Source organism: Neofelis nebulosa, chromosome 7, assembly GCF_028018385.1.
Source record: "Neofelis nebulosa isolate mNeoNeb1 chromosome 7, mNeoNeb1.pri, whole genome shotgun sequence".
Taxonomy (NCBI): Eukaryota; Metazoa; Chordata; class Mammalia; order Carnivora; family Felidae; genus Neofelis; species Neofelis nebulosa.
This window is the reverse complement of record NC_080788.1, coordinates 66,461,477-66,479,865: the sequence shown is the minus strand read 5'-3', so window position 1 is coordinate 66,479,865 and position 18,389 is coordinate 66,461,477. Positions and strand designations below refer to the sequence as shown.

Genomic DNA, 18,389 nt, shown 5'->3' with positions numbered 1-18,389 from the left:
TAAAAAAAGGAAAGAAACAAGATCCGACTTGTGGCATAATCAAATGCAAAATAAATGAAGAATACGGGGACAGCGCTGGGGCTTTATAGATGGCTGTGTTTTCCTTGCACATCATTAGCCTGGAGCCACACGAAAGAGGAAAACAGAGAAGTGGAGAGTTTATGCTCCCTGCTGGTGTTTAAGAAGCTGGGGTCCTGGAAGGACATCTGGGAATTGCACTGAGATGGGGGTTTTTGTAATTTAAGAATAGACATTCATTAGCAGTAAATGCCATAAATCCCATGCTAAGTAAAAACCTTGTCCAAGAAAGCCTAAAACAATAAACTCTGTGCTCAATGTAGCCTGAGCTAGACGTTCCGCAGCTTCCCGGGGAATGTTATAGATCCACCAACTCATTCCCAGACCCGTTCCTTCCTCTTGGACTGGGCCACACCAGCACGTCCTGCTCACCGGGCCCCTCCCCTTCTAACTTCTGGGTCTGCTCCGTGGGCTTCCCTGTACCTGTTCTTTTCCTTCCTCACCAAAAAAAAAAACAAAAACAAAAAAAACCCTTCAACCTTCTTTGACCAGAAAAGCAGAAAAGCCACAGCAAAGAGCTGGCAGATTAATTTTATTGACATTTCCATTTTCACTGCAATGTGATACCCTCCATCACATGGAAGAGATGACCCTCACTATTTACAGACTGACAGGCCACTTCATTACAACCACCCTGCCCCAAGGCAAAGCAGCTCCCTTCCATCTGCCCAAACACTAGAGCATGACCCCGAAGTTGCTGTTCTCTTTTTCTTTGCCGTCTGTTATGATAAAAAAAAAAAAAAAAAGTCAAAAGGACCCCAAATAGTCAAAGAACGAATCAGAGTACAAGGAAACAAAAGGCATTTGACTTTTGAATACTGAATATATGGAATCTAGTCTTCACCTACATCTGTCTTCATCTGCACACCCGTGTATACTAGGGGTCGCTTGCACAAGGAAACACACACACACACACACACACACAAGCTTGAGCAGGGACACGCGTACACGCTTTCCACCATGCCAAGGAACTGCTGCAAGGCAAATTCTCACCCACACTAATGGCTTCTGACTGCTCCTTGGCAACCCTAGCATTTTAACCTGGGTGGATGTGCTCTCCAAAATACAGACGCTGGAGCGATCTCATCAGCTGTTCGTGTGACACAGATGGAGAGTGGCTATTAGGAGCCAGGCAGTGGGCCTTGGGGATCTGAGGTGCTGTTCTGTAGCCCGAGGCAATTTTGAAAAGCAGTACCCGGAGATGAGGAAAAAAAAACCCACACTGCAAGTCCAAGTTTGAAGTCAGTCAGTCTGTCTGTCTACCTACTGTGGATAAAGATATCTTTGTCTCTCAATGTAAAAATCTATGTGGGCTATCTGGATGTACACTGTGGATAATGTATGTATGGAATGGCTCTTCCTTCAATGTCTTCCAAATATAAAAACACACACTGTAAACAATGCCTGTGTGTATATATTTCTTCCTAAGCACATATGGTTTCTGTGTATATGTTTAAGCTGAAATTGTCAGGATTTTGTTAAAATCTCATTTAGCTTTTTTTGATAGATTTTTGAATATACTTATTTTAAAAGGTTAATGGCTTAATTGAAGGAAGTTCAACCAAAAAAAAAGGAAGAAAGAAAGAAAGAAAGGCATTTGTCTTTTTAACCCAATCAATGACCTTAAAAATGAGAGACGGAATTTCCACAGTGCATTTTCTCCTGTTTAAAAGCAAAGAGGGCTGGTAACACCTTCAAACTATCTAGCTAAAGAAAAAAAATATATAGCTAGATTGAGCATTCTTTGATGACTGACTCAAACTGGGAAAAGGCAGGAGCATCACATGAATTTTAATATAAAGCAGTCCATTTTATGTATTGTAAAATATTTGAAATTGGATCCAGTGTAACAAATAATTGTAAAGAAAAATGTGTCTGTTTTTATAATAAGTAGGTACTAGACATTAGATTTTTAAAATTAGTATTAGTGTTGGGGGTGCCTGGGTGGCTCAGTTGGTTAAGTGTCTGACTTTGGCTCAGGTCATGATCTCGCGGTTCCTGGGTTCAAATCCCGTGTCGGGCTCTGTGCTGACAGCTTGGAGCTCACAGCCTGAAGCCTGCTTCAGATTCTGTGTCTCCCTCTCTCTCTGCCCCTCCCCTGCTCACGGTCTGTCTCTCTCTGTCTCTCAATAATAAATAAACATTTTAAAAATAAATAAATAAAAATAATATCAGTGTCTATACTTCCTTAAAGAGCAGAATTTCCCTCTCCAAAAAACACAATAAATACCATTTTTTTTTTGCTCCAACGGACTGTGAACCAACTCCAGTGCGGAGGAATAAGAGCATAAAGAAACAGTTCGAAAGAAAACTGTGTGATCTGCAACCTAAAATAAAATTGTGCAGATGATGCCCGAGTTAGTAACTCTTAAAGTCAACATCGTTTTCTTGTTTTAAGGCTGTGTGTAAGATAGTTGGCAATCCTTGGCACCTGTGCCACATGAGTTTCTGTGCCGAAAAGGCTATATACATCAGCACAGATGTGTGAGCCAAAGGAGGTATATGAGGTGATAGCGTCCATCTCAGCATCTGAAGTTAAGATTCAAAAGTGTGGAATCCTGAGGGCAGGAACTGTTTTTTGTTTATCTTTTTATCCTCAGAGCACACCTCTGTGTCTGACCTGGAGCAGGAACCCAGTGATTGTCTGTTGGGTGAGTGAACAGCTGAACTCACACATGAGCTTATTCGAGGACCCTCTCCTCTTTCTGACAATCCCAAACTGGGGCAAGTGCGCTCATTATAGTGCCTAAGGGGCTGGGTTGCCTGTGTGCACACAGCCACTTCTAACATGCCAGGAATGGTGCTTCTTAAAAGAACTCCGGGTGCATTGGGGCCTTTTTGAGGGGCTGAACCACCAGCCATCCCACTAGCATTGCCACCTCTGATTGTGAAAAACCACAGCAAAAAATAATGTAATTCTTCTTCTAAAAGGTTGCTAATCCCGGGGCGCCTGGGTGGCGCAGTCGGTTAAGCGTCCGACTTCAGCCAGGTCACGATCTCGTGGTCCGTGAGTTCGAGCCCCGCATCAGGCTCTGTGCTGACGGCTCAGAGCCTGGAGCCTGCTTCCGATTCTGTGTCTCCCTCTCTCTCTGCCCCTCCCCCGTTCATGCTCTGTCTCTCTCTGTCCCAAAAATAAATTAAAAAAAATAAATAAATAAATAAAATAAAAAAATAAATAAAAGGTTGCTAATCCCTTCTCTAAGGGCACAGTCTAAATTGGGGGCAAAGATACTCAAAAAGTGGTGCATTACTTCAATGTATTGTGGGTGACCACGGAAAGAAATATTTAAGGCCTATAGACAGACAACTCTGAAGTGGATTAAACCATCAGGGGAGATTGTTAAAAACACAGGTCTCTAGGCCTTATCCTATATTTATAGAATCAAAATATCCCAGGGCAGGGACAAGGAATTTATATTTTTAACAAGCTCCTTGGGTTTGTTTATACAACCAGCCTAGCATTGTTTCTCAAACTGGCTTTTGGAAGCCACTGAACTAGATGACCTTCTAATTTGAAAGAGAATGCAACCTAAAGGACAGGTAGGTAGTCACAAGTCTATTCTACCCCCATACATGGGGTCAGTGGGCATGGGGAGCAACTACAGTGTGGCCCAGGCCTTACTCACTACGGAAGAGTCACTATGTTCTCTATCACATCTACTGGCCAACAGAATGTAGCCCCATCCTGACCTTCTGGTGATGAGAGATAAAAAGGAAGAAAAAGCTCTAGAACACTGGCTCTCAGAATATGGACCGGCAGCTTTAGCACTGGCAAAGAAATGGTGAGAAATGCGCATCCCTGGACCCTCCCAGACCTACTGAATTTGAGTCGCTGGGGTGGGGACTAATGATCTGAATGTTACCAAGTGTTCCAAGTGATTTTAATGACCACCCAAGTTTAGGAAGCGCTGCTGAAGAACACATTGAAGACCCCCTAAACCTGCTACCCTTGGCGGTTGCTGTCTGAAGGCCTGACTCTAATCCCTGGGTCTTCTTCCTGTTTTAAGACTCTGAGGTATTTTGAGAGCATCTGTGGCTGGATTTACACCCAGGCTCTGGAGGAAATCACACATACTTTCCACAGCTGAGCACACTGTGCTCAGAACAGGGCACTGCTCTGGAAAGCAGCCCCAATCTACACCTACCTAAAGACCAATACTGAGACAGTTTATTAGTTGTAGGAAGCTAAATCCTGGGATATCCATGGTAATGGGTATCCAGGTATAGGCAAAATCCATATCCATAGCTGTGTATCCAGTGAATCCTCAGATGATTCTAAAGCAGAAATTCCCAATCCATACAACTGTAGGTCATAAAAACTATGCAGGCAAAAGGACATCACTTCCTTTCATTGGCACATTGTCTTATTCCATTTAGCCAAAAATCTATCTATATTTTAGGCACCCATTTCTTGACTTGGAATAAAGCAATGATATCAACAGTGATGATGTGCCATGATGAGTCTGATATCACCAGGATGTGGCCCTCTTGCCCTATCAGAACTACAATGCAGCAACCAAGAAGGTCCATCCTCTTGTACCTTTCTAACTACTCCACTCCTCTCCATAAACAAAACAAAAACAAAATAAAACACAGACTTTTGCCAGTGAGAAAAATAAGGCCAGGAGTTTAGGCGATGGCTTAAGATTCCACAGCTATGTGTGGTCTAGAATGAACTAGAATCCAGGTAACTTCAAGTCCAGTGTTATGGCCACTGGTATTCTCACATTACTATTGCAAGTTATCTTTCACTTTTTAAAGCATTACTTCATTTGAACCCTGTTATCAGTGACAGATCTAAGCAAGGTTTCATCCCACAGGTAAAATTCTAAGTGCAGAGAAGAGATTAGATATAGGGCCCAGGAGTTGGGACTGAGCTAGAGTTGGTCTGGGCTAGTCCAGGTTCAAAGAGAAATGTACAAACTTTTCTCCCAAAAGTAAGCCAGTGCCTGAAGGGCTTTGGATATACTCAGTACAGCAACAGACTTTGGGACTCAGGATTTCTCCAAACAGGTTTCTTGTCATCCGAGTGGAGACACCAGACTGACCTTCAGGGCTTAGAGATGGCTACAAATATTTGAGAACTGACTGTCCACACAGTAAGGATCTCAGGAGCTCTGTGCAGTGCTATTAAACACTTCACAGAACTGTGATTAAGACAATATAGCCCCCTGCCTCAAAGTCACTTTTTTAAAGCTAGAATAAGGTTGCTACGACATTTGCCGTACTGTCAATTAACAAACATCTAAAACTGACCTCTGAATCTTGTATCAGGACAAGTAAATACGCATGTTGGTTGGTAGCATTTGGAGCTCTTTTGAGTAAGTTGGTGATGCATTATTTAATTCTCCCTCCACCAAGTTTTAGACCAGGTTTCATAGTTAAATACATTCACACAAAATATATACTGTAAAAAAGAAAGACATCTCATCTGAAAGAACATGGCTTCACACCCCCTATTTTGCTAAACAGAGATGCACTATATTCATTATCATTTTCATTGTGTGCAATGGAAATCCACTAATTTCATACACACACACACACACACACACACACACACCCACACACACACCCTTTCTAAACAATCTATTTCCAGGAATTAGGTATATTCATGAATACATAGATATTTATGTATGTGATCATAAACCTATATGTATATAAACTGTGTTGTATCTTTTTCAAATAAATCACCAATTTGTACACAAGTGTCCAAAAATATTTATAGATGAACTGCATACTTTTGCCTGCAATGATACACGTGTGCGTGCACGCACGCACACACACAAATTTACAGAGTTCTTAAGATGGTGTTATTTAATGTTAAATGGAGTGGTCTCTTTTCTACCCATTTCTCTATCTCTAGAATACAGGCCCCTCTTCTTTATCAATACGGCTGTCGCGTTCATTATCTTCATTATCACAAGTCCCTCTCATTGGGCACTTGCAGTGTTCCAATCCTCATGTAATTTTCACAGCAAATGAATGAAATAACTATTACCAATTCCATTTTACAGATAAGAGAACATAGATTCAGAGAAATTAAGTGACTTGTCAAAGGTCACATAGTTAGCATGTGGCCCAGCGTGCTAGTCCTCCAAAGCCCACACTCCCGTCTTCTATCCTCTCCCTCAACCTGCTCAGAGGACGAGAGAATGAAAAGGGAATCTTGCTTCTGGATAAGCACTCACTGCCCCAGAAACAAACTCCAAGGGCAAGGCCTTGTATATGTAACACTGATGTTCCAAGGGGACAGTGGGTGACAGCACATTTAAAATATAAATGGGGACACTGGGTGGCTCAGTCATTTAGGTGTCTGACTTTGGCTCAGGTCATGATCTCATGGTCTGTGAGTTCGAGCCCCCTAGTGGGGCTCTGTGCTGACAGCCTGGTTGTGTGTCTCCCTCTCTCCCTGCCCCGCCCCTGCTCATACTCTTATCTCTCAAAAATGAATGTTAAAAAAAATTAAAAGTAAACATGAACCACGAAACAAGCAGATGCATATTTTACCCAAACAGGTATAGCCATTATCTATAGATAGGATCGTTATTGATCCCTGTGGATGTAAATGTCAAATTAATTATAACTTTGAAATAGAAGCATCTGTGGAATTTCAAAGACCTCTCTGAGCCTAGGGATCATTCAAGATTCCACGCCTTCAGTCCTTTCCCCTTGGCTTGGATTGTCCTTTCTCTTCATTTTTACTCCCCCTCCTTCCCAGTCTTGCCAAGGCAAACTCCTAGTCAGCCTCCACAACCCAATGAAAAAGGAACCTCTTTTGCAAAGCTTTCTCCAGTTCCCAAGACAGAGTTAGTACACTATGCTTTCTACTTCTTCAACGGTTTGTTCTTGTCTGTTATATACACTTTGTCTTTTGCAATTTATCTTTTTACTCATTTCTCTGTCCTCCTTGACTGTGAACTTTCCCAAGGCAGGGGCTGTGTCATTTCTGATGCCCAAGCCCCGACACGGAGTAAACACTCAAATGTTACTGGAACGGACACATGGGTAGCAAGATCCTTGAGACATCTTATTAGGACCCGATGAGAATGTAACCTTTGAGGAAACTATCCATGAAGGAGATCCCTTGGCTCAGGTAACTTGTTCTAGGAGCCGCCATGCCTTGGGCTCCATTGTTCCCTGTGAGCACTGGCTATCATGGTATCGTGCCCAGTGTTCTACTGTTTGCATACGTGTGTGGTCCTCCTCAGAGATGCTCCTTACATGTCTGAGACATGCGTCAGCTACTATTTATGAAAACTCCATCTCACACTTGCCCTATTCCAAACGGGAAGAGGGAGTGCTGGGAGATAGCGGGCTGTGCACTGCCCAGGCTGTTCAGATTACTCAGAACGTTACCGCTAAAGATGAAGTATTAGGTAGCTGTGGAACTGTAACACACAGTACTTTGTGAACCCATTCCCTATTGTCATTTCTTTATTTTTTTTCAATATAATACTTTGGATTATATAATACTTTTTTTCAATATAATACTTCTATTTTTTCAATATAATACTTTGGAAACAGGATTAAAATATTCGGAGAGGCACAAAGTTATTTTCTTTTGGGGACTACCTTCCAGGAGTTTAATTTAGAACATCCCACTGAGAAACCTGCATCAGGGTTTCAAATGAGAAGAAGAAGAAGAAGAAGAAGAAGAAGAAGAAGAAGAAGAAGAAGAAGAAAGAGAAGAAGAAGAAAGAGAAGAAGAAGAAAGAGAAGAAGAAGAAAGAGAAGAAGAAGAAGAAGAAGAAGAAGAAGAAGAAGAAGAAGAAGAAGAAGAAGAAGAAGAAGAAAGAGAAGGAGGAGGAGGAGGAGGAGGAAGAAAAGCTGCCTTTGCCTAGTTCTGTTTTCGATGAAAGCCCTGCAAACCTCGCTTTCCAAGAATCATCCACAAAGTCAATCTTTTCGCACATGCCATTTACCTTTTTTCACGTCAGATCAGGTTGGGGGAAGGGAAAGCTGAAGACCAAGAAATGTGGGGAGGGTAAGGGGCCAGAGGTGGGGTGAGGGGCCAGCAGTGAGACCTGCTAATTACTGATCTCTTTTACTCTCCTGCTGTGCTTAACTGTCTGGACACGTTAAAGTGAAATTTTTCTGTGATTTTTCAAGTGACTAGTTCATGGCCCACTAGCATGGAGGGAAGCAGAAGAGATGAAATGCTTTCGTTTACATGCAACATTTACTAACTGTGTGGGTTTCCGACATTAAAGAGAGGACAGTGACCCAGGCCACCTTTTTCACACTCAAAAGAGCACTGAAAAAACAAGTCTTCATCGGCTTACCTCAGGCTTCCCTGGTCCTGAACACCCTCCCCCCGGGGTTGGAGCAGAAAGGGGAAAACAGAGGGGATTTTATGCTCCTTTCTCTTCAACTTTTCAGGCGGTATAAGCAGCATTTAGCAAATTCAGCCCCAAATGGCTCCAAATGCTCAGAGCTGCAGGGGCTCCTTCTTTGTTATCCTCCCTCTATTTACACAGGATTTATGCAAGCTCTCCACTGAAGAGACCTAAAGCACTTCCATTCTCACCGGCTCTCCCCCGCTTGTGGCCTGGCGGCGGCTTCACCCAGGCCTGCCCCGGGGGATTTCTGTACCCTGGAGAAGACCACAAACTGCTCCCTAACTGGGTGATCCGGAGCCGACCGACCGGGTGGTGGGGGCAGCTGCGGTGCGGGGGCCTGTGAACAGGAGCTCACCTTCCAGCAGAGGACCGAAAACCCAGCCAAGGCTGTGCAAACGCGTGTCCAGAGACAAACAACATGCACTTTAAAATATGCGTCTATACGATATAATGCAAAGTGGTGGGTGAAAAAAAAAAATTCAGACTGCAGCTTGGATGAAAACCACTTCACCCACTGGTTGGAAAAATAAAGTGTAAAAACAGACAGATGGACACATATGTAAATGTGGCTGTGTTTTAGGCTTTAGCTGGCAACGTGAGTGTCGTAGTATAGTTTTGCACGCCTGTATTTTCCATATCATGTTGAATCCTGTTAACTGTTGAACAGAAACATCCTCATACTGGTCCTTGACCAAATCAGTCCCCTCAATTTACCCGTCAGGAGCCATAAAATGGCTTTGTTTATTGACTGGAACCCTCTAATCCTTGAGAGAGCATAAGTGAAAGAAAGCTTCCAATAGTCTTTGCCTATGCTTCACTTAAGTTGGTTCCCCTCGTTCGAAATATGTAACTTCACTTGAAATTTTTTGAAATGTTTCAAGAAAGGACATTTATTCTCCTAACTTTCCACAGAATTCTCTAAAGGATATTGACTGAACCCAGTAAGAAAGTACATTCCTTTGCCATTATAATTCAGCAGATTGCTTAATCTCTGCGGCAGAGCATACACGAATGTACTTTTTACTCAGTTACCGGACAAGCACATATAAAAATACAGAGTAGGTTCTGAAGTTATTCACAGTACATCGTAATAAAGCTCTTCTGGGCACTCGAATGATTCATTTTTAGTGATCTCTCCAATGCCCTTTCCCACAGTGAACACTCAGATTTTATTAAGGTGGAAAGCAGGGACAAATGTCCACTCGAGTCCCAGCTCTCAAATTTGAGTCTCCTTGCACTACACTACCTACAGCTAAAGCTTTTCTAATGTTGTGTTCACCTCCCTGGAGTGGTGTTTCAGCTAACAGAGTCCACAATCTTTCAGCCCTGAACACACAAGGCTGCCATCTTCAAGTCATCCTGGGAATGTGCCAGATACGATCATCTCCCTCCTGCCGTACAAAGAAGCAGAAAGAGAGACCAAGAGAAGACCAAGCTGATCATGTTACCAAGAGCCCAGAATGCGCCTCTCAGAAGGTTAATCTTCGAACCAGTAAATGTTATAATTAGGAGCCTTGAAGTCGGGCTGAGGCTGGCCATTGAAAGAGAGACCCTAAAAGAGAAAGTATGAACGGAACACATTTCTTTCACCTAACGGTTGACACAAAGGTCATGATTTTTATGGGAAATGGCACAAAAATGAGTTGTTATGATATACGAGTCCCTTTCCCACATCTCCTACAAAAGAAAAAGGGTGTCTGGGGAGAGATGTCTTCCCAATTTCACTTAGCTATGTTTCAGTACAAATTGTGAAAATTATGCAAATAGCTATTTTGGCACCTTTGCTAGAGGAAAACATTATTAAATTATGCTCTAAGTATTTTGTCTGCGTTAGCAATTACTCTCATGTAACTGTAAATATAAATAGCTGTTATTCTGTTTAAATTTTTAATCATGCAAAATATTGTCACACAAAATGTCCTTCTGTTGCAGTCTAACTGGGATTTTCTTTTTTAAAATATCCATATTTAACTGAAGTGGACTATTTTTAGCATTGTAAAGTGTTTTCGTAAAGATAGCTGGCTAACATCTCTGAATCAACAGGTCTTTCAAGGAAGGATATGGCCTTTGTATTTGCGAGAAGAATTTCCTACCAAAGGCCTTTTATGTAAAACACACGTTCAACATTTTATACTAAAACTAGAATATAGTTAGTCTGCTTCCAAGGATGTATGGACCACATCAAGCCTGTATTTTCAGTACATGCTGCTAATATTCTCATCTTACCATTAACTGTAGGATCTTATCTCTAATGGTCTCTTTTAGCATACTTTAATATGAACTGAAATGTTAAATATCAACCAGTAATAAAATCTGGTAGGAGGAATAACAAAAAACATAATTTTATGTGGCAGAAGTGATTTCATTCAATTTTTAGGATCCGTACGCCAATATCTCATTTGCTGTCCAAAAGAAAAATAGGGACAATGCGTTTTTCTGATGTCAAACAGTTGATCAATTTGAATTCTTACTCTGCTATCTCTCTGTGAATTTCTATCAGCAGACACTATTTTCAAACAGCCGGACAACCAAAACAAAAAGACTGATTATTTCCCACTTTCGTGATTATTATAAAATGAAAACAATAGAATATTTTAATAAAAGTGCAACTTTGTAACTGATACTGTTAATGCAAAAAGAAATTCTTTACCTTAAGAGAAAAGAGAGCCATCTAGGTAATAATAGCAGTAATAATAATAATGCTCGCTGAGACAACTAGATTCAGATACCTATCAACACTCCCTCTGGGATATTTTTAGGAAGCTAGTCATAGCTACGTATAGAAAAAAGAACAAGAGTACCTATGAAGTTGATAGCTGGCGTTAGGTGAATACTTTTCAAATCATCAACACATCAGAATTGGAGAATATTTGTTAATTATTTTAAAACTGCATTTTGATTTTTCAAAGAATATTTTCACACATCTTTGGATTTTTGCTTAAGAAGTTTATAAACTAAATTACTAACATTTAAAAAGTAGCTCCTGTCCATTTAGGCATTCCACTTATTTTGATTTGATGGTTTTAAATAAATCTATTACTATGATTTGAGAACAAGCAGATATGTTTTTGTAATGTAGGGCAGGGATCTACCACATATATGTAATAGCCCTAAGGGAAATAAATAATATGCCTGCTTAATAAAAATAATCTAAAATAGTATGAATTGATTATTTTTCATATAGCCTATGTACCAAAGAACTACAGACACAGGGTCCTTTAAAAGTGTACTAAAATAAAATAAAATAAAATAAAATAAAATAAAAATCTTTTTGAAGTAGGCTCCACACCCAATGTGGGGCTTGAACTCATGACTCTGAGATTAAAAGTCACATGCTCTACCAACTGAGCCAGCCATGCGCCCCTAAAAGTATACTTTGAATGGAGAATGACTGCTACCGGGTATGGGGTTTCTTCAAGGGTGATAAAAATGTTCTAAAATTGGTCATGGTGATATTTGCACAGCTCTATGAATGTAAATTATATAGTACATGAATTATATCTCAATAAAGGTCTTTTTTAAAAAGAACACATTTTTACCCCCTTATACAAAAAAAGCATGCTGCAAAAGATATAAAATCCTCGCAGCAGAGTTTTGAAGGTGTCATATATGTTTCTGAATTACTTTAAAACAATGTGATTTTAAGGCTACTTACTGATGTCTTCTCAGCACCTTGCACGTGGACAAATGTATGTACTCAAAGACACTCGGGGTGAATTTTATACTGTTTATGTTTCAAAGATATCCTTTAATGGAAAGTCAATTGATCTTGTTTTGTAATTTTAAAAAAATTAAGTTTTATGTATTTTGAGAGAGAGGGAGGGAGGGAGGGAGGGAGACAGGGAGGGAGAAAGAAAGAGAGTGCACATGCACAAGCAGGAGGGGGGCAGAGAGACAGAATCCCAAGCAGACTCCACACTGTGAGCACAAAGCCTGATGTGGGGCTCAATCCCACGAACCCTGAGATCATCTCATGAGCTGAAATCAAGAGTCAGACGTTTAACTGATTGAGCCACCTAGGTGCCCTAGAAAGTAGATTGATATTTATACTGAAACTAACTCTCTATACTGAAATTAACTACTCTCAATCCATTGCATTATAGCACAACCCTAGCTCAAATTATTTACCTCTTTCAAGGCTTACTTTAAGTACCAGCATAACTCCAGATGACTTACGCACATATACACCATTCCTACATTTCTTTCACATTTGTTCTACATAAACTTCTTCAAGTCAGGAAACCACATTTTTTAGTTTTTTCATATTATTCTTAGAACTTGGGAGTATGGTACGTGTCTAACCTTTTATTGAATGAATGGATGGATGCCTTTCCAATCCCTCGGAATATGCTGTATTCTTTGTAAGTTTGTATCTAAAACTTGGAAATAGAAACTATGTAGCATACTGGTCTCTAAGAGTTGAAAACTGCCCATAGAGTTGATGTTTCATAAATTTCTTCTCTTTTTTAAAAAAATCTTTTTAATTTCCTTTTTTTGTTGTTTTTAAGTAATCTCTACACCCAACATGAGGCTCGAACTCATGACCCTGAGTTCAAGAGTCACATGCTCTACTGACTGAGCCGGCCAGGTGCCCTGATGTTTTATAAATTTCAAAGGCACTAACTTGTAAGAAATGCTGTCTGGAAGAAGGAACTTTACTGAAATAGACAATTAACATCAGAGGTAACCCACATTTGGAAAAGTAACGCACACACCTGGTTCACCTTTCCTTTTCTGAATTTCTGACTTTGTTCTATTTCCTTGGGCAGCTGTACTATTTTGTGTGTACATTAGATGCTCATATCCGACATATTCCTCATCCCTCTACTCTGTCCCTCTTCCCCTCCCTGTATAACCACAGAGACACATGTCCTTGGGGAAAAGTGGTGACGTGATCAAAGAAGCGTGAGTTGGGGAGTAACAACAAAGATTTTGTATTGAATTTTCAAATCTATTTCTTACAGGTTGAATGTGATCTTGGTCAAGACATTAACCTTCTGAACCTCAGTTTTCCTCATCAACGAAATGGGAAGAATTACACATACTCAATAGGTTAATTGTGAAAATTAAATAATAAGTAATAGTTATTTATTAACTCTCTACCTCGTACCACATGCTTTACTCTTACCGACAAGCTTAGAAACTTTTTTTTTTCAACGTTTTTTATTTATTTTGGGGACAGAGAGAGACAGAGCATGAACGGGGGAGGGGCAGAGAGAGAGGGAGACACAGAATCGGAAACAGGCTCCAGGCTCCGAGCCATCAGCCCAGAGCCTGACGTGGGGCTCGAACTCACGGACCGTGAGATCTTGACCTGGCTGAAGTCGGACGCTTAACCGACTGCGCCACCCAGGCGCCCCCAGCTTAGAAACTTTATACATGACATCTAGCCTCACACAGTACCTCATATGTTCAAGGAGCATCAACAAGTGTTAGTTATTTCTTAAAGTGAACTAGTATGAAAGGACAAACAAAATGTGGTATATCCATAAACTGAAATACTACTCAGCAATAAAAAAGAACAAACGACTGATACACACAACCTGTTACATCACATTACGAGTCATTAAGCCAAATGGACGGAGCCAAACAAGAAACCACATGCTGTTTAATTCCAAATGTACTAGGTTCTAGAAAATGCTAACTAATACAACAAAAGCAGATCAGGGGTGGCCTGAGGACAGGTACAGAGGGAGGGATGGATGAAAAAGGAGTACAGGTAAACTTTCAGGTGGTGATGGAAATGTATAGTATCTTGATTATAATAAGTGCTAGTCTCATGAATGCATACAACTGTCAAGACTTGAAATTGTATACTTTAAATGAGTGAAGTTTTAATATGAAAATTATACCTCAATAAAGTTGACAAAAATAATGTGAGGCAGATTATAGTTAAATCGCCATAAACCTGTTATTTGGCAGAGAACGGATTTTAGTGGAAAGCACAGCATGCAATATATAGAGATGGGAGTGAGGATCCTCCCTGTTACTGCAATAAGATGCTGAATGGGTGAAATGATTTAGGGCAGCACTTGAAAGATGCTGTTGAGAGAAGCTCAACATGATATTTATAAACCTATAGATTTATACTATTTTTGTAAAACTTCATGAAGATGTAAAGCAGATGGTCAAAATGCACTTTGTAGATTTTATTCAAAAATATTTTTCTCCAGGGGCACCTGGGTGGCTTAGTCAGTTAAGCATATGACTCTTGATTTTGGCTCAAGTCATGGTTTGAGCCATGGTTTGATCTCATGGTTTGTGGGCTCGAGTCCCATGTCGGGCTCTGTGCTGGCAGCAAGGAGCCTGCTTGGGATTCTCTCTCCCTCTCTCTGCCCCTCCTGCATGTGCACGTGCACCCTATCTCAATATAATTAAACTTTAAAAAAATATATATTTATCCATTGGCCAAATCTCTTTATGGGAAATACTGTTAAAAAACTATTCAAGTTTCAAAAAAAAAGAAGTACCAATAATAATCCAAAAGGTAATAGAAATAATTATTATTAAGCTACTTTTAAAAACTCTTTTGGGGAATACAGTATTAACCCATTCCTCCTCATTTCAAGAAGGTCTCACACTGGAGATCTTAGTCAATCTCGGATGAAAATGACACCACTCATGAGAGACTCTGAGCACCCTTACAATTAAAAGTGAATGGGAAATACAGAATTAATATTAATCCTTGCCAGACAGCTGCATACCTTGAGATAATCCCTGAACCCCTCATACAAATGGAGAAAGGAAGTAACATTTGGAGAACACCTAGTACGTGCCAGGTACACTAAGTATCACCACATCCATACGACAGTTCAGAGTTCAGTATTTTAATTATTATTTTCTGAAAGTGATGCCAGACAGGATAAGAAACTTGCCTAAAGTCACATGGTTAGTCAGTAACAGAACTGGATCTTCAGCTAAAGTCTATGGGCTATACTTTTTCTTTTTTTAAAATCTATTTATTTATCTTGAGAGAAAGTGTGCATTTGGAAATGTGGGTGCGCAGGCAGGGAAGGGGCAGAGAGAGAGAGAGAGAGAGAGAGAGAGAGAGAGAGAGAGAGAGAGAGAGAAGCCCAAGCAGGCTCCAGGCTGTCAGTGTGGAACCCGACCTGGGGCTCAATCCCACAATCCCACGAACCATGAGATCACAACCTGAGCTGAAATCAACAGTCATACATTTAACTGAAGGAACCCCCCGCCCCCCGGGTGCCCCAATGAACTATACTTTCATAGTTTCTTTTCCCATATGGAATAGAATTCATATTTTTACAAAGTAGAATGTGGGGGGGGGGGGGGGACAGTGTCTTACGGCTTTGCCCCTGGGTAAGTGGTGCTTACTAATGCCTGACCACGGCCAAGTGACTCATGTGAATTTTGAGATAAGTGGTATTTGGTTCATATCAGATAACCAAAAAGAGTTAGTTTCATTACATTCTTACTTTTTCCTTCCTTCTTTCATTTCTTTTTAATGACTCATTCACATGAAAATAAAATATGAAAGTACAGTCACCACTGGCTGAAAAACACGTTTGCTTAAGCAAAGTAATTTCTCCCTCAGCCTTCCAGAACTCATACTTCAAAATGGCACAAAAGCCAAAGGCCACATTTGCCACCACAGGGGAAATACTACCACACCTGACTGGCATCATCTAATCCCAGCAAGGCAAGGAGCTGTAAACCACACAACTGTTAGTTTACCATTGTACCCGCAACCCCCCATGCTCTGTCATAAAGACAGACCACTCAACTGGAGGGGCACCCATGTGAACTTTATTATTTTCACTGGTAAAGATCATTGTTTAAGAGGAAGAGTTGCTCAACCGTTTCCCAGGAAGAAAAGGCAAGGGTCTGCCCTCTCACTAGGTTTATGCATATACCTGTGCAAGCCAGCCTATGAGAGAACTGGCCTCTTTGCTCTCAGACCAGATCTCAGAGCCGCCAATCAAAGAGCAGTCCCACCTTAATATGCTGATGCAGCGGATTTCCGGATCTTGATCACACTAGGCTAGGGAGTCATTCTTCTCCGTGATAAAGGCGGTGAACGCACTCTTGAGAAGATAACAAATTAAAAACCAGCTGACTCGACACCTTTTGAGTGAGGAATTCACTGCTGACCCAGTACAACACAATTTCTATCAGCAGTCAGTAATCACTGAAGAGGTGACCGACTTCATTTCATAATTGTAAAACTATTCCTAACAGAGGGTCTGAGCATCGCTAAATGTCCGACTTACATCACGCAGATCTACAAAAATTGGTAAGGACTTCCTCAACTATCTCTACCCTGAGTGTTACTTTATATTAAAATTTGAAGATTCTAAAGCAAATGAGAAATTCTCAAAAGTAGTGTATTATTTAAATGACCAGAAATAGGAAAAGAACTATATAACTTATAGGATTGTTCTATTTTGAAAATATATCTTATATCCATAGAACTCCCACTAAAAAGTAGTTTTTCTATAGTTAGTGTAATATTCTGGTAGAAAGTAAAGCTGACACCCTCTATACATCATCCACAAATACTAAAAAAAATACCTACTAGTAGCTGTGAGACTTGTGTCCTAAAATTAGAAATGTGTGATCTTCGATAAAAATATCTTGTATTTACATTAGGGTTTTTCAGCTTTCAAATTACTTTTTCTAACTTTTGATCACCGTAACAAAATATAAAGGGTATATATACTATTATTCCCATTTAACAGATAAACCAAGTATGGTTAATAACATTTTGCTAATTCCTTGCTTTACCTAAAGTACTTTGCATTACTTAAGGCCTAGGAATATTCGGTTGAACCACCTGAAATTGCTAATATTTACCATTTTTAACCTACCAAAATGGCAATTTCATAAAGCAATATTCCCAATTTTACTGTCAATCCTAACTTGGTTCTTTTGTTTTTTCTAGTTTTCAATTTGTTTTCAGCAATATGCCTCACTTGTACAAATCCCTCCAATTATTTTTGTCTTTTCATATCAAATAGATAAAAAGGCAAAGTGGAAATAAATACTAACAATGGAAGCCCTAACATATGAGAAGCCAGTAAAGTTATACCTTAAAACGTACCAACAATTAGGATATGGGAGACTGCTGTGTTTTTAAATAGGGACCTGGCCAAAAAGCCCGTTTGTACTGTTCAGAAAAAGGAACTTGTCCTTTTTCTGAGGACAAGAGTACTTGTCCACTCTTATTTCAAACTTCAACAATAGTTGTTAGCATTGAGAAATGATTAAACTATATTTTATGTAGAGACGGTGAAGAAATGTTCACTGTCTTTCCTATAATATCAACTGCAACGTTAATAAAATACAACGTGTCGTGAGCACTTACTCTCTTTCCGACAATCTGCGAAGCACTTTCCATGAATTACCTCACTGAATTCTCAGCATCCTATCCGGGTTGATTTTCCTTTTCCGGATAAAGAAACCGAGGCTTAGACAGGCTGCACGATTTGCCCAAGGTCACGTGAGTGATAAGTGGAAGAGCCGGAGTTCACACCCACGCCCTTCACACGCAACAAGAGGCTGCTTCCCCTGACAGCTATCCCTGGAACTTCCGAGCCCACCTACCCAGAATCTCCTGTCCTCATAAAGCTTCTCCACATTCCTATGCCCTATTGAATCATTCAGTTAGCTAAAATGTTTGTGGTCTATCAAGCTAAGATCGTGGGAAATTAACTTTTTACCGTGGCCGGGAGCGCAACGCGGTCAGGCACTAGGGCCATCCTATCGCCTGGTATTCCCAACGCAGATAGAGCAGCGCCCGCCTCAGCACAGGCACTGAATTAGTGTTTGTTCAAAGGATGACAGGGGGCACCTGCGTGGCTCCAGCGGTTAACCATCCGCCTTGATTTCGGCTCAGGTCACGACCTCTCGGGTTCTCGAGTTAAAGCTCAGCATCTAGTGCGGAGCCTGCTGGGATTCTGTCTCCCTCTCCTTCTGCCCCTCCCTCGCTCTCGCTCACTCTTTCAAAAT

At 40.6% G+C, this 18,389-nt stretch overlaps 1 protein-coding gene across 7 annotated transcripts in view; it reads right to left on the bottom strand.

Moving 5' to 3' along the window:
- The window catches only part of MEIS2 (Meis homeobox 2), a 209,679-nt gene that overhangs the window by 145,969 nt on the left and 45,321 nt on the right, over positions 1-18,389 (bottom strand). The window lies entirely within an intron of this gene.